The sequence below is a fragment of the Marmota monax genome, unplaced genomic scaffold (genome assembly GCF_021218885.2).
Source record: "Marmota monax isolate L192 unplaced genomic scaffold, Marmota_monax_Labrador192_F-V1.1 WCK01_AAM20220418_F8-fsc00128, whole genome shotgun sequence".
NCBI lineage: Eukaryota > Metazoa > Chordata > Mammalia > Rodentia > Sciuridae > Marmota > Marmota monax.
In genome coordinates, this window is record NW_026693452.1 from 4,542,543 (window position 1) to 4,553,277 (window position 10,735).

Below are 10,735 nucleotides of genomic sequence, written 5' to 3' on the forward strand. Positions count from 1 at the left end.
TAATGACTGTTGTATTCTGCTACCTTTCCTATCCCCTACTATCCCCCCTCCCCTTCCCTCTCATCTTCCCTCTCTACCCCATCTGCTGTTGTTTAATTCTCTCCCTTGGTTTTTTTTTCCCCTTTCCCCTCACAAACTCTTATATGTAATTTTGTGTAACAATGAGGGTCTCCTTCCATTTCCATATAGTTTCCCTTCTCTCTCTCTCCCTTTCTCTCCCCCCACTAGTCTCTGTTTAATGTTAATCTTTTCCTCGTGCTCTTCTTCCCTGTTCTGATCTTAGTTGCTCTCTTTATATCAAAGAAGACATTTGGCATTTGTTTTTTAAGGATTGGCTAGCTTCACTTAGCATAATCTGCTCTAATGCCATCCATTTCCCTGCAAAATCCATGATTTTGTCATTTTATAGTGCTGAGTAATACTCCATTGTGTATAAATGCCACAGTTTTTTAATCCATTCATCTATTGAAGGGCATCTAGGTTGATTCCAAAGTCTAGCTATTGTGAATTGTGCTGCTATGATCATTGATGTGGCAGTATCCCTATAGTATGCTCTTTTAAGGTCCTCAGGGAATAGACCGAAAAGGGCGATAGCTGGGTCAAATGGTGGTTCCATTCCCAGCTTTCCCAGGAATCTCCATACTGCTTTCCATATTGGCCACACCAATTTGCAGTTCCACCAGCAATGTACAAGTGTACCCTTTTCCCCACATCCTCTCCAGCACTTATTGTTGCTTGACTTCATAATGGCTGCCAATCTTACTGGAGTGAGATGGTATCTTAGGGTGGTTTTGATTTGCATTTCTCTGACTGCTAGAGATGGTGAGCATTTTTTCATGTACTTATTGATTGATTGTATGTCCTCCTCTGAGAAGTGTCTGTTCAGGTCCTTGGCCCATTTGTTGATAGGGTTATTTGTTATCTTATTGTTTAATTTTTTGAGTTCTTTGTATATTCTGGATATTAGGGCTCTATCTGAAGTGTGAGGAGTAAAAATTTGTTCCCAGGATGTAGGTTCCCTATTTACCTCTCTTATTGTTTCTCTTGCTGAGAAAAAACTTTTTAGTTTAAGTAAGTCCCATTTGTTTATTCTTGTATTTAACTCTTGGGCTATGGGCGTCCTATTCAGGAATTTGGAGCCCGACCCCACAATATGTAGGTCGGAGCCAACTTTTTCTTCTATCAGGTGCAGAGTCTCTGATTTGATATCTAGCTCCTTGAATGGTGGATAGTTTTATGAATAAATAAATTCTTACAGTTATTAATGAATATTAAATGTAATGATATTAAAGTTTCCTTAAACTTTAATGGTTCCTCAGGGGAACCATTTGTCTCATGTCAGTGAGACTTTTTTTTTTTTTGGTAGTTGTAGATGGACAGCATACCTTTATTTAATTTTTAGATGGTGCTAAGGATTGAACCCAGTGCTTCACACATGGTAGGCAAGCGCTCTGCCACTGTGCCGCAGTCTGGCTGGGCACAAATGCCGCAGTCTGGCTGGGCACACAATCACGAGCCACCACACAGCTTGTAGATTCAAACAGCAACTCTTTATTCCCGAACTCACACCAGCCGTCTACAATCACGTTCTGGGGAAATCCACGTTCTCTGCCCAAATCCACCTCCACTGGGCTTCTATCTCCAAAATATACTGTCTGAATCCCGTGAGAACTCAAGGGGAACTCAGGCAGCAGGATACGCCCTATTCCCAGCAGGAATAATCTTAAACCTTAAACCTGGAACCTAAACTGGGAACGCCCTAAACAAGATTATCTTAAAACCGGGAACACCCTAATCTGCCTTGGTCCTTGAGCAAGGTTAAGTACATTCAATGTCACTGCAACATGTCAGCAACATGGGGTACGCTGGCAAGGAAATTGTCATACCTACTTGGCTAATGGCTCCCAGCATCTCCCCCCTTCTGATTAATTAAACAACAAGCAATGTGGCTTAAGGACCGTGCCTGGTAGGTTGTCCAATTCAACATATGGTTCTTACCCGTCATGGGAAAAACTGACCTTTAGGCGTCAGCCTCCTGTCTTAGGTTGATACCACTGCAATTGAATCATACCCGTCACTGACTACCGGTCCAGCATACAGCCATACTTGTGGATAGGTCTATGCACCAGTGGGGGGGTGAGGTTCTTTGCCTCACCTCTGTTGGCCCCCAAATTTGGCCTTGGTGCCAGTGGGGGAGTGAGGTTAATGTGGCTTATGGACCGTGCCTGGTAGGTTGTCCAATTCAACATATGGTTCTTACCCGTCATCGGAAAACTGACCTTTAGGCGTCAGCCTCCTGTCTTAGGTTGATACCACTGCAATTGGATCATACCCGTCACTGACTACCGGTCCAGCATAAGCCATTGGCCCCCAAATTTTAGACCATCACTAGCAGAAGGGAGGAGGATACAGAAATGCCACGACACCAAGCCAATTGACGGCTCCTTGGGAAAAATTGCATCACTGGTGACACCATCAGCAAAGATATGTCCAGCATTACCACAATTGCGCTGCACCAAACGATAGTTACATAGTCCAGGCAAGTTCTGCAAGCAGTTCAAAGCAGAGGAATCTATCAATATGTCCATTTCCTCCCAAAATCCGTTTCCTCCCAAAGTAAGTTGACTCTTTGATTGAGCATTACTTGTTGAGTTCTTCACCGGCACTGGGATGGAGATAGGAATTCTGGCAATGATGCTAAAGAGACATTATCCTGAAAAGAATTATTAAATATAATGAAAAGGAAAGGTGAAAGTAAACAAACAGATCTGTTAACCTACTTTAAAAACAATCCTTAACAGCTTTTTACCTAATTTAAATTAGTAAACAAACAGATCTGTTAACCACCTTTAAAAACAATCCTTAACAGCTGTTTACATAATTTAAATTAAACCATTTAAATCACGTGAATAAAAAAATAATAATAATTCGGATCCATTTTTTCATGAGCGCTCCTCATATAAGAAATATGGACATACGCACATACAGACATACAACACAAAACACAAGAGTGTACACAAACGTACAACACATAAGAAAATAGTAAAGGCCTTGTAGCTTTACCTAGGTGAAATCTCCATTGCAATGTTTAAAAACTCCACAGTCAAAAAATAAAACTGATCAGAAAAACATTAACCTAGGTTTGTATGAGCTCAAAAAATAAAAATAGAACCTTATGATGTGGAAAAATGCAATAATAAAATAGCTATTGAAAAAAGCATCCTGGTTAATCACTGTCGCAGATGTAAGAATGGCCAAGCTGGAGTTCTGGATATCAGCTGTTATGGATTTGAGTCAAATCATCTTCTTTTCGATCTGTAGAAACTGTTTTAGTTAATCTCTCTGGAATCCAAATGGGCTGCTGTTCTCCCTGTGGAAAAACACAAACAAACCCCGACTCCAGACAATCACTGGGTCAGGACCTTTCCATTGTCCTGTTAGAATATCTTTCCAAAGTACCTTAGGCTTATGTACATTTTTTGGATACATATGTCTTTCCGCAGCACTAAGTCCTGATGAATCCAAATTTAAAAAGTTTAGTGTAAAAAGCGTTATTTTAAGTTTATCTTTGGGGGATATATACCCCCTTCCAATTCCCTCTTTTTGCTTTAATAAGTATGTCTGTATCTAATAGTTGTCTTAGCTTTTTGCATTTTCTATCTGTAATACCTTACTTGATATTTTCAACCATTTTTTATCTTATTTCTATCTTCTAGTTTTTTTTTTTTTAAGGTTTGTATTTTTACCCTTAGTTGCTTATTTTCCTCCTAGTTTTTTTTCTTTTCCCTATTTTGTGGGTTTAAAATTCTTGTCTTCCTACATTTTTTTATCTTTCTACATCTTCTTTATCTTTTTTCTTTTTAACTTTCTATACTTCTGTCTTTAAAGTTTTTCACTTTAAATTTTTAATCTTCTTTATCTAAATATCTTTTATCCTATTATCTTCCCATTTTTTTTAAAGTAATGCCTTTAAGATTAAGCTTCTTTCCTCCATCATGAAGGCATTTTAACCACCTTCAATTTAACCTTTTAAAGCCTTTTAATTATCATCTATACTGTACTTTTAAATGTACTTTTTCACCACCTACAGCTTCACTCTTTTAAACGAGGCTTAGATTTTGTTTAAATCGCTTCAATGTTAGTTTACATGGCTGCCCTTCAACCAAAGGCTTTTTTTTTTAACTCCATTGAGAAGCTTTGTCTCAATCTGCCATGTACAAATACCTTTTTCTTCTTTCTTCCTTTCTCAAGCTTTTAAAGTAAGTCTAGTTTCCTCAAAATCTTTTTAAATGGCATTTTACAACTTTTTACTTTACCACACAGAGATTATCTCATCTAGAAACATTTCTTTTTCCTTTAACCTTTTATATTAAAATATATTTCCACATCTTGAATCTTTTTCTATCTCTTTTTTAACCGTTAACCCTTTTTATAAATTCACATTTTGAAACAACTCTTATAAAATTTCTGATTTAGACAAATTACTCCACTTTAATAAGATGAAAGACTTTCATGTTTCTTATGACACTATAATACTATAATTGAAACCCAACTGAAAATTTTTCTACTCTTTGTATATAAATTACACATGATAGAATCTTAACACTTAGTAACCTTGTTTTAGCAAAGACACAGACACAAAGCAATATTAAACCTTTTTCCATTTACCAATTTAGGAAAACACACATAATGTTTAAATATATTACCTTATGGAACTTAATAAGTAAAGAGTACTTGATTTCATATTTAGTGGTTGATATTTTAACACTTTAGCTTTGTAAATTAATCAGATGTCTGTAAAAACCAAGATCTTAGACAAGTGTAGTAAACAGAACTAGCCATCTCTTTCTTGTTGAAGAAAAATCCTTCTACAGGATACCATGATGGTCTCATTAATATACTTAATAACTCATCTTTAAAAAGCCATGGGCTACATTTTTGTATTGTATCAACATATGCCCTAATTGTTCTTGGTCTTACTGGGGTGCCTCCTTCCTCTAACAATTTCTCTTCCTCGGAGGCGAATAACTTCAAACCTTGAGTCAACCATTTTCCCCAGTTTGCCTGAGAAAGTTCTAGGAACAGGCAACTTGAAATAAAAACAAAATAAATCAAAACAATAACACGTTGTTTTTTGAAATGTTCACCCATTCTTTCTCTCTTCCTCAAGGGTGAGAAATTTCACTTACCTCTAAGATTCAGAAGTTCCCCGTACGGGCCACCAAATGCCACAGTCTGGCTGGGCACAAATGCCGCAGTCTGGCTGGGCACACAATCACGAGCCACCACACAGCTTGTAGATTCAAACAGCAACTCTTTATTCCCGAACTCACACCAGCCGTCTACAATCACGTTCTGGGGAAATCCACGTTCTCTTCCCAAATCCCCCTCCACTGGGCTTCTATCTCCAAAATATACTGTCTGAATCCCGTGAGAACTCAAGGGGAACTCAGGCAGCAGGATACGCCCTATTCCCAGCAGGAATAATCTTAAACCTTAAACCTGGAACCTAAACTGGGAACGCCCTAAACAAGATTATCTTAAAACCGGGAACACCCTAATCTGCCTTGGTCCTTGAGCAAGGTTAAGTACATTCAATGTCACTGCAACATGTCAGCAACATGGGGTACGCTGGCAAGGAAATTGTCATACCTACTTGGCTAATGGCTCCCAGCACCACTGAGCTATAGCCCCAGCCCCTCAGTAAGACTTTTTGAGCCTATACCCTTCTGTTTCTGTTTAACCAATCCTATACATTTATTTTCTACAAAATATCATATAGGCTCAAAATTATTCTGTCTTTTAGCGTGGCTTTTGTGGCTCCGTGAAAATGAGAATTGCCAAATCCAGTTATGAAATTTTGTGTGTTTAGAGCTTGTCAATTTTGTAGTTGCACTCATTTTTCTTTTTTAAAAAATTACCTGACCAGTCCTGTCTTTGGATGCTGTCTACACAGTGAGTTACTGGACCTTTGTGTCTGTGGTTCACATCCAGCCAGTGTACCCAGCATCTATTTGCTCTGCCAGATTTACCTCTGACTTCATGCTCTGTCAGTTTTTTAAACATCTCTGTGGCTTTCTTATGGCGCTTTGAACTCTTTTACCAAGGCACTGTAGTTTAGGGCATTCTTAAAGCTTTTATGAAAGTCAGCCATACAATTGAGTAGAAACAAATATTTGATGCTATATTTAGGAATATAGCCCAAGGCAATAGTGTGATTGGATAGTTACTTATGAATATAATCAAAGGGAAAAGTTATCTATAGTAGTAAAAGATGAAAATCATCTAAATGCCTGAGTATTAAGGAAAAAATGGTTAAATAATCATGGTACATTCAAATAAAGGACTATTTTGCAGCCAATAACATCCATTTTTTGGAAGAAAACATAGTGACAGAGAAAATGTTCATAATATATCAAGAGAAGAGAGCTGGGAAAGCTTCCTATATAAAGGCTCTACTCAGTAGTCATGGGAAAAATTCAGGTTCATAGAATATGTAATACATATTTACAATGGTGTTGATAACAATTAAAATTCAGAAGTTCATAATTCTGGCCTTGTTCTCCCAACTTGAATAAATGAATCGACTCTTACCTTGTGAAAGGCCCTGTGCCAGCTGCTGCTTGACATCCCAGTGCAGATATGCTCTGTGGTTACTTTTCAATTCTTATCTTTGACACTGTTGACCACTTTCCCTTCTTGAAATCATCTTCTCACTTGGCTTCCTTGATACAGCCTCTCCCAGTTTTCTACTTCTCTCTCTGGCTGTCCCTTCTCTGTATTTCTCTGCCTATCCTTATATGATGGATTTCTTGTGAGACACTCACAATCTTCCTGTGTCTTGCTCCTCAACACTCTTCTTGAAATATATCTACAGGATGGGCATGGTGGTGCACACCTGTAATCCCAGTGGCTCTGGAGGCAGGAGGATTGTGAGTTCAAAGCCATCCTCAGCAATTTAGCGAGGCCCTAAGCATCTCAGTGAGATGTCCTATCTCTAAATAAAATATAAAAACGGGCTGGGAATGTGGCTCAGTGGTTAAATGCCCCTGGTTCAATCCCCACTACAAAAAAAGGAAAAAACATCATTGTGGGAAGCCACCTGTGAATTACTCAAGGGTCTTCTCTTCATGGCAGCCAGGGAGATTTTAGGGATAACTTTGGTAATTATTCATGATTCTCCCATGCAAGAGATTGCCAAAGGCACATGATCTTTATCTTCACTCTACTAGGAAGATCCTTCATAGTAGCTCCGGAGATGTTGGGAACTGGACAGCCCATCTTTAACCTTTTTTGGTGAAGAACATTCTATGGGAGGGCTTTGATATTCCCTGACATAAATAAAGCAAGCACAGGCTCCATTTTGCCATTTATTCTAGAAGTTCAATTGGTGTGGTCGGCTTGCCCGACCTGCCCCCACTTTTTGAAAATATTTTCTGTGTGCTGTGGTTTTTTTCATTGTTCCATTTTTCTTATCTTTTATTTCGCAGCCAACTCATTCCACTGAGGGGAACCCCATTCTCACCGCCTGCGCAGGACGTGGGCGAGAGGTCATAACTATGGGTCTAAGAATAGGCCATGCTTTTGTTCTCTCTTATATTTTAAACATTTATTAATTTTAGCCTGAGTGTAAATATGACATGTTTAGATGAGACAGATTTATTATTCACATTAGAAAGCAAATACTGCTTGTATGATTCCCCATACCATATTTCTCACTCCTGGGGCAATGCAGTCAAAACCAGGTTGAATGTTGTATCTGTACAAATTTGAAAGTCTTTTCCAAAGGTGAGGAGAGAAGAAATATGATGTTCTCTGCTTGCATGCAGGAAAAAGAGGTAGCTTTCTTCTCACACCTCACAAAAAGGGAAAGTCCTTTGCTTGTTGGAGATGCGATCCAAAGAATTCTGGGCTCTCAAAGCTAACTTTTTAGGAATAAAAATAAAATCTCTTTAGGGCAAGATAGACTTCCATTTGTGTCCAGCTTTTGTGATCTAGAGATACTTGCATGCTTCTGAGTCTCACCCCTCCTTGAAATGTCAATACTTACGGAGCTATGCTCCAGTCTTCCTGGTACCTTGGGAGTTGTGGATGAATGAATGAATGGGTAGATGGAAATATTCAAAACACACACACACACACGTATATATATTTGGGTTAGGAGCAGTATTTGTCTCTTATTCCTAGCTTAGAGCTTTAGAAATCCTTGGAATATCCCCAGCGATCAGAAAGTCTTTATTATTTATAAGGAGCTCTTTTCTACCATACCTGAGTTTATTCGAATAAGGTTACCCAAGATGCATCCTGCCTGGTCATCCTCAAAATTAGAGGCTTAAAAATTTCAATCCCACCCCTCATTCTCAAGGTGGAGATTAGAAATTGAATTCAATCACCAGTGGCTATTGGTTTAATCAATCATGCCTATATAATATAGCGCCAATAAAAAATGTTTGAATAATGAGGCTAGAACTTCATGGATGGTGACCATATTTATGTACCAGGAAGCTTGTATACTCTGATTTCTTGGGGACAGAAGTTCCTGTGCTTGGGTCCTTCTGAACCTTTCCCTATGTACTTCTTTATCTGTCTGTTAATTTGTATCCTTCATAGTAAACTATAATCATAAATGTACTTTCTACATAAATGTAGTACTTTCTAGAGAATTATCAAACCTTGAGTGAGGGTCACAGGAACCCCAAATTTGTAGTTGGCCAGGCAGAAGTGCAGGTAACATAGGGACCCATTTGTGGCTGGGGTCTGAAGTAAGGGATGGTCTTGTAGAATTGAACCTTAATAACTCTGGGCAGTTAGTGTCCAAATTAAATTGTAGGACAGCCAGCTGGTAACAGATAATCAAAGAATTGAGAATATTGTTGGCAAAACAATGTTTTCCTCTCTAGTCTTTGTGCTCCTTGAGACTCATTCTCTATATAATAAACACAGTGCTTTCATAAAATAAGAATGCTCTGAATATTTTATTATATTTAGTTATTTACAGTCCCTGGCTTTAAGAATTTTTCAATCAAAATGAGAAAAACATATTATAAATTACTAAAATACAAAAGGAAAATTACTTAAAAATTCCATTAAATAAAGTTTTATAAGTATTTTGAGAAAAAATGTTTTATAGTTGAAGGGCTTTATTTACAATCTCAAAGGCCCATGAAGTGGGAATGGGAAGATGCTGCTCTTGCATGTAAATTTCAGTAGTACAGTGTAATCACACAAAATAGCAAACTCAGAAACTCAACCACCACCTCAATCCTCCAAGATCATCCAACTCTAGGGGCTTACCAAACACAGAAGCCACTCTGATGGCAAGTGTAAAGACTGTGCTAAAGATAAGGCACTCTCTCTCTCTCTCTCTCTCTCTCTCTCTCTCTCTCTCTCTCTCTCTCTCTCTCACACACACACACACACACACACACACACACAAGTTAGGTCAGTGGTGGCGACTTAGTGTCGATTTAGTGGTGACTTAGAACAAAGCAGCCCCCCCCACCCCCCGCAGGAAAAGAACATCAATCAGGTGCCGGCAGAACGCCTGTCAATCAGCAGGACCCCCTGGCCAATCCTGGAGTTCAGCCAACTCCCCTGACCAACTCCAATGGGACAAAGGACCCTAAAAACACCTTTTCCTGTCCCAAGCCCTTCCCTTCCTGCAGTAAGCCCCATAAAAGTCCAGTCTGGTCGAGCTTCCACGCGGTTTCTCCTCAGACCCTTCCCCTGTCCACTCTGTGGGTCTGATGAAGTTCCGCAGGGAAGTGAGTCTCAATAAAGCCTGTTCAGCGGCCCTTTTAAATCTGCCTCCTTTGGTCGCTGCCCGCCTCGCCTGATCTGACAACACACACACACACACACACACACACACACACTCACACACACAATAAAGCAGTCACTTAGGCTGGATATGGTGGTACCGCCTATAATCCCAGTGACTCAGGGGGCTGAGGCAGGAGGATTTCAAGTTCAAAGCCAATCTAAGCAATTTAGTGAGGCCCTAAGCAACTCAGTGAGACCCTGTCTCTAAATAAATACAAAAAAGGGCTGGGATGTGGCTCAGTAGTTAAGTGCCCCTCAGTTCAACCCCTGGTACCCCACAAAAATAAGATAAAATAAGGCAGTCACCAAGGAAACCAAAGAGGCTTAGCCCCATGTAAGGGCATTCCTGTTGACTGGAACTGGGACCAGCATTTCTGCATCAAGCTGAAGGACAAAGCCTAGCCACTCTAGAAGTCCTTATTTCCTCCTATCTTCTCCAGTTTCAACTCACCAGTGACAGGACAACAGACAGCAACCTCATTCCAAATATCAGTTGCCTAAAAATGATGAAAAAGAAAGAGAAAGGTGAACCCTTTGCCCTAAATCTGTGAAAATGGGAGGCTTTGAAGAAACTTAACTAGAATCATATTACATGGATATTTCCCACATTTGGGGATCATCTAAGTGCTGCTGGACTAACAGAAAGAATGTGTTACCAAAGGCCAAGAATTACCAAAGGCAAGAATGTTTCCAAAGGCCAAGGCAACATCTTCATTGAGTTTGAGAAGCCATTTGAAGAAGGCACTGGGGATATATCTTAGTTGATAGAATGCTTGTCTTGCATGTACAAGGCCCTGGGTTCAAACCCCAGCACCAAAAAAAAAAAAAAAAAAAAAAAAAGGAGGAGGAGGAGGAATTGAAACACATGGATAAGAGTGGATAGCTCGTCAGGTGGTATCCCCCAGCACTGCTG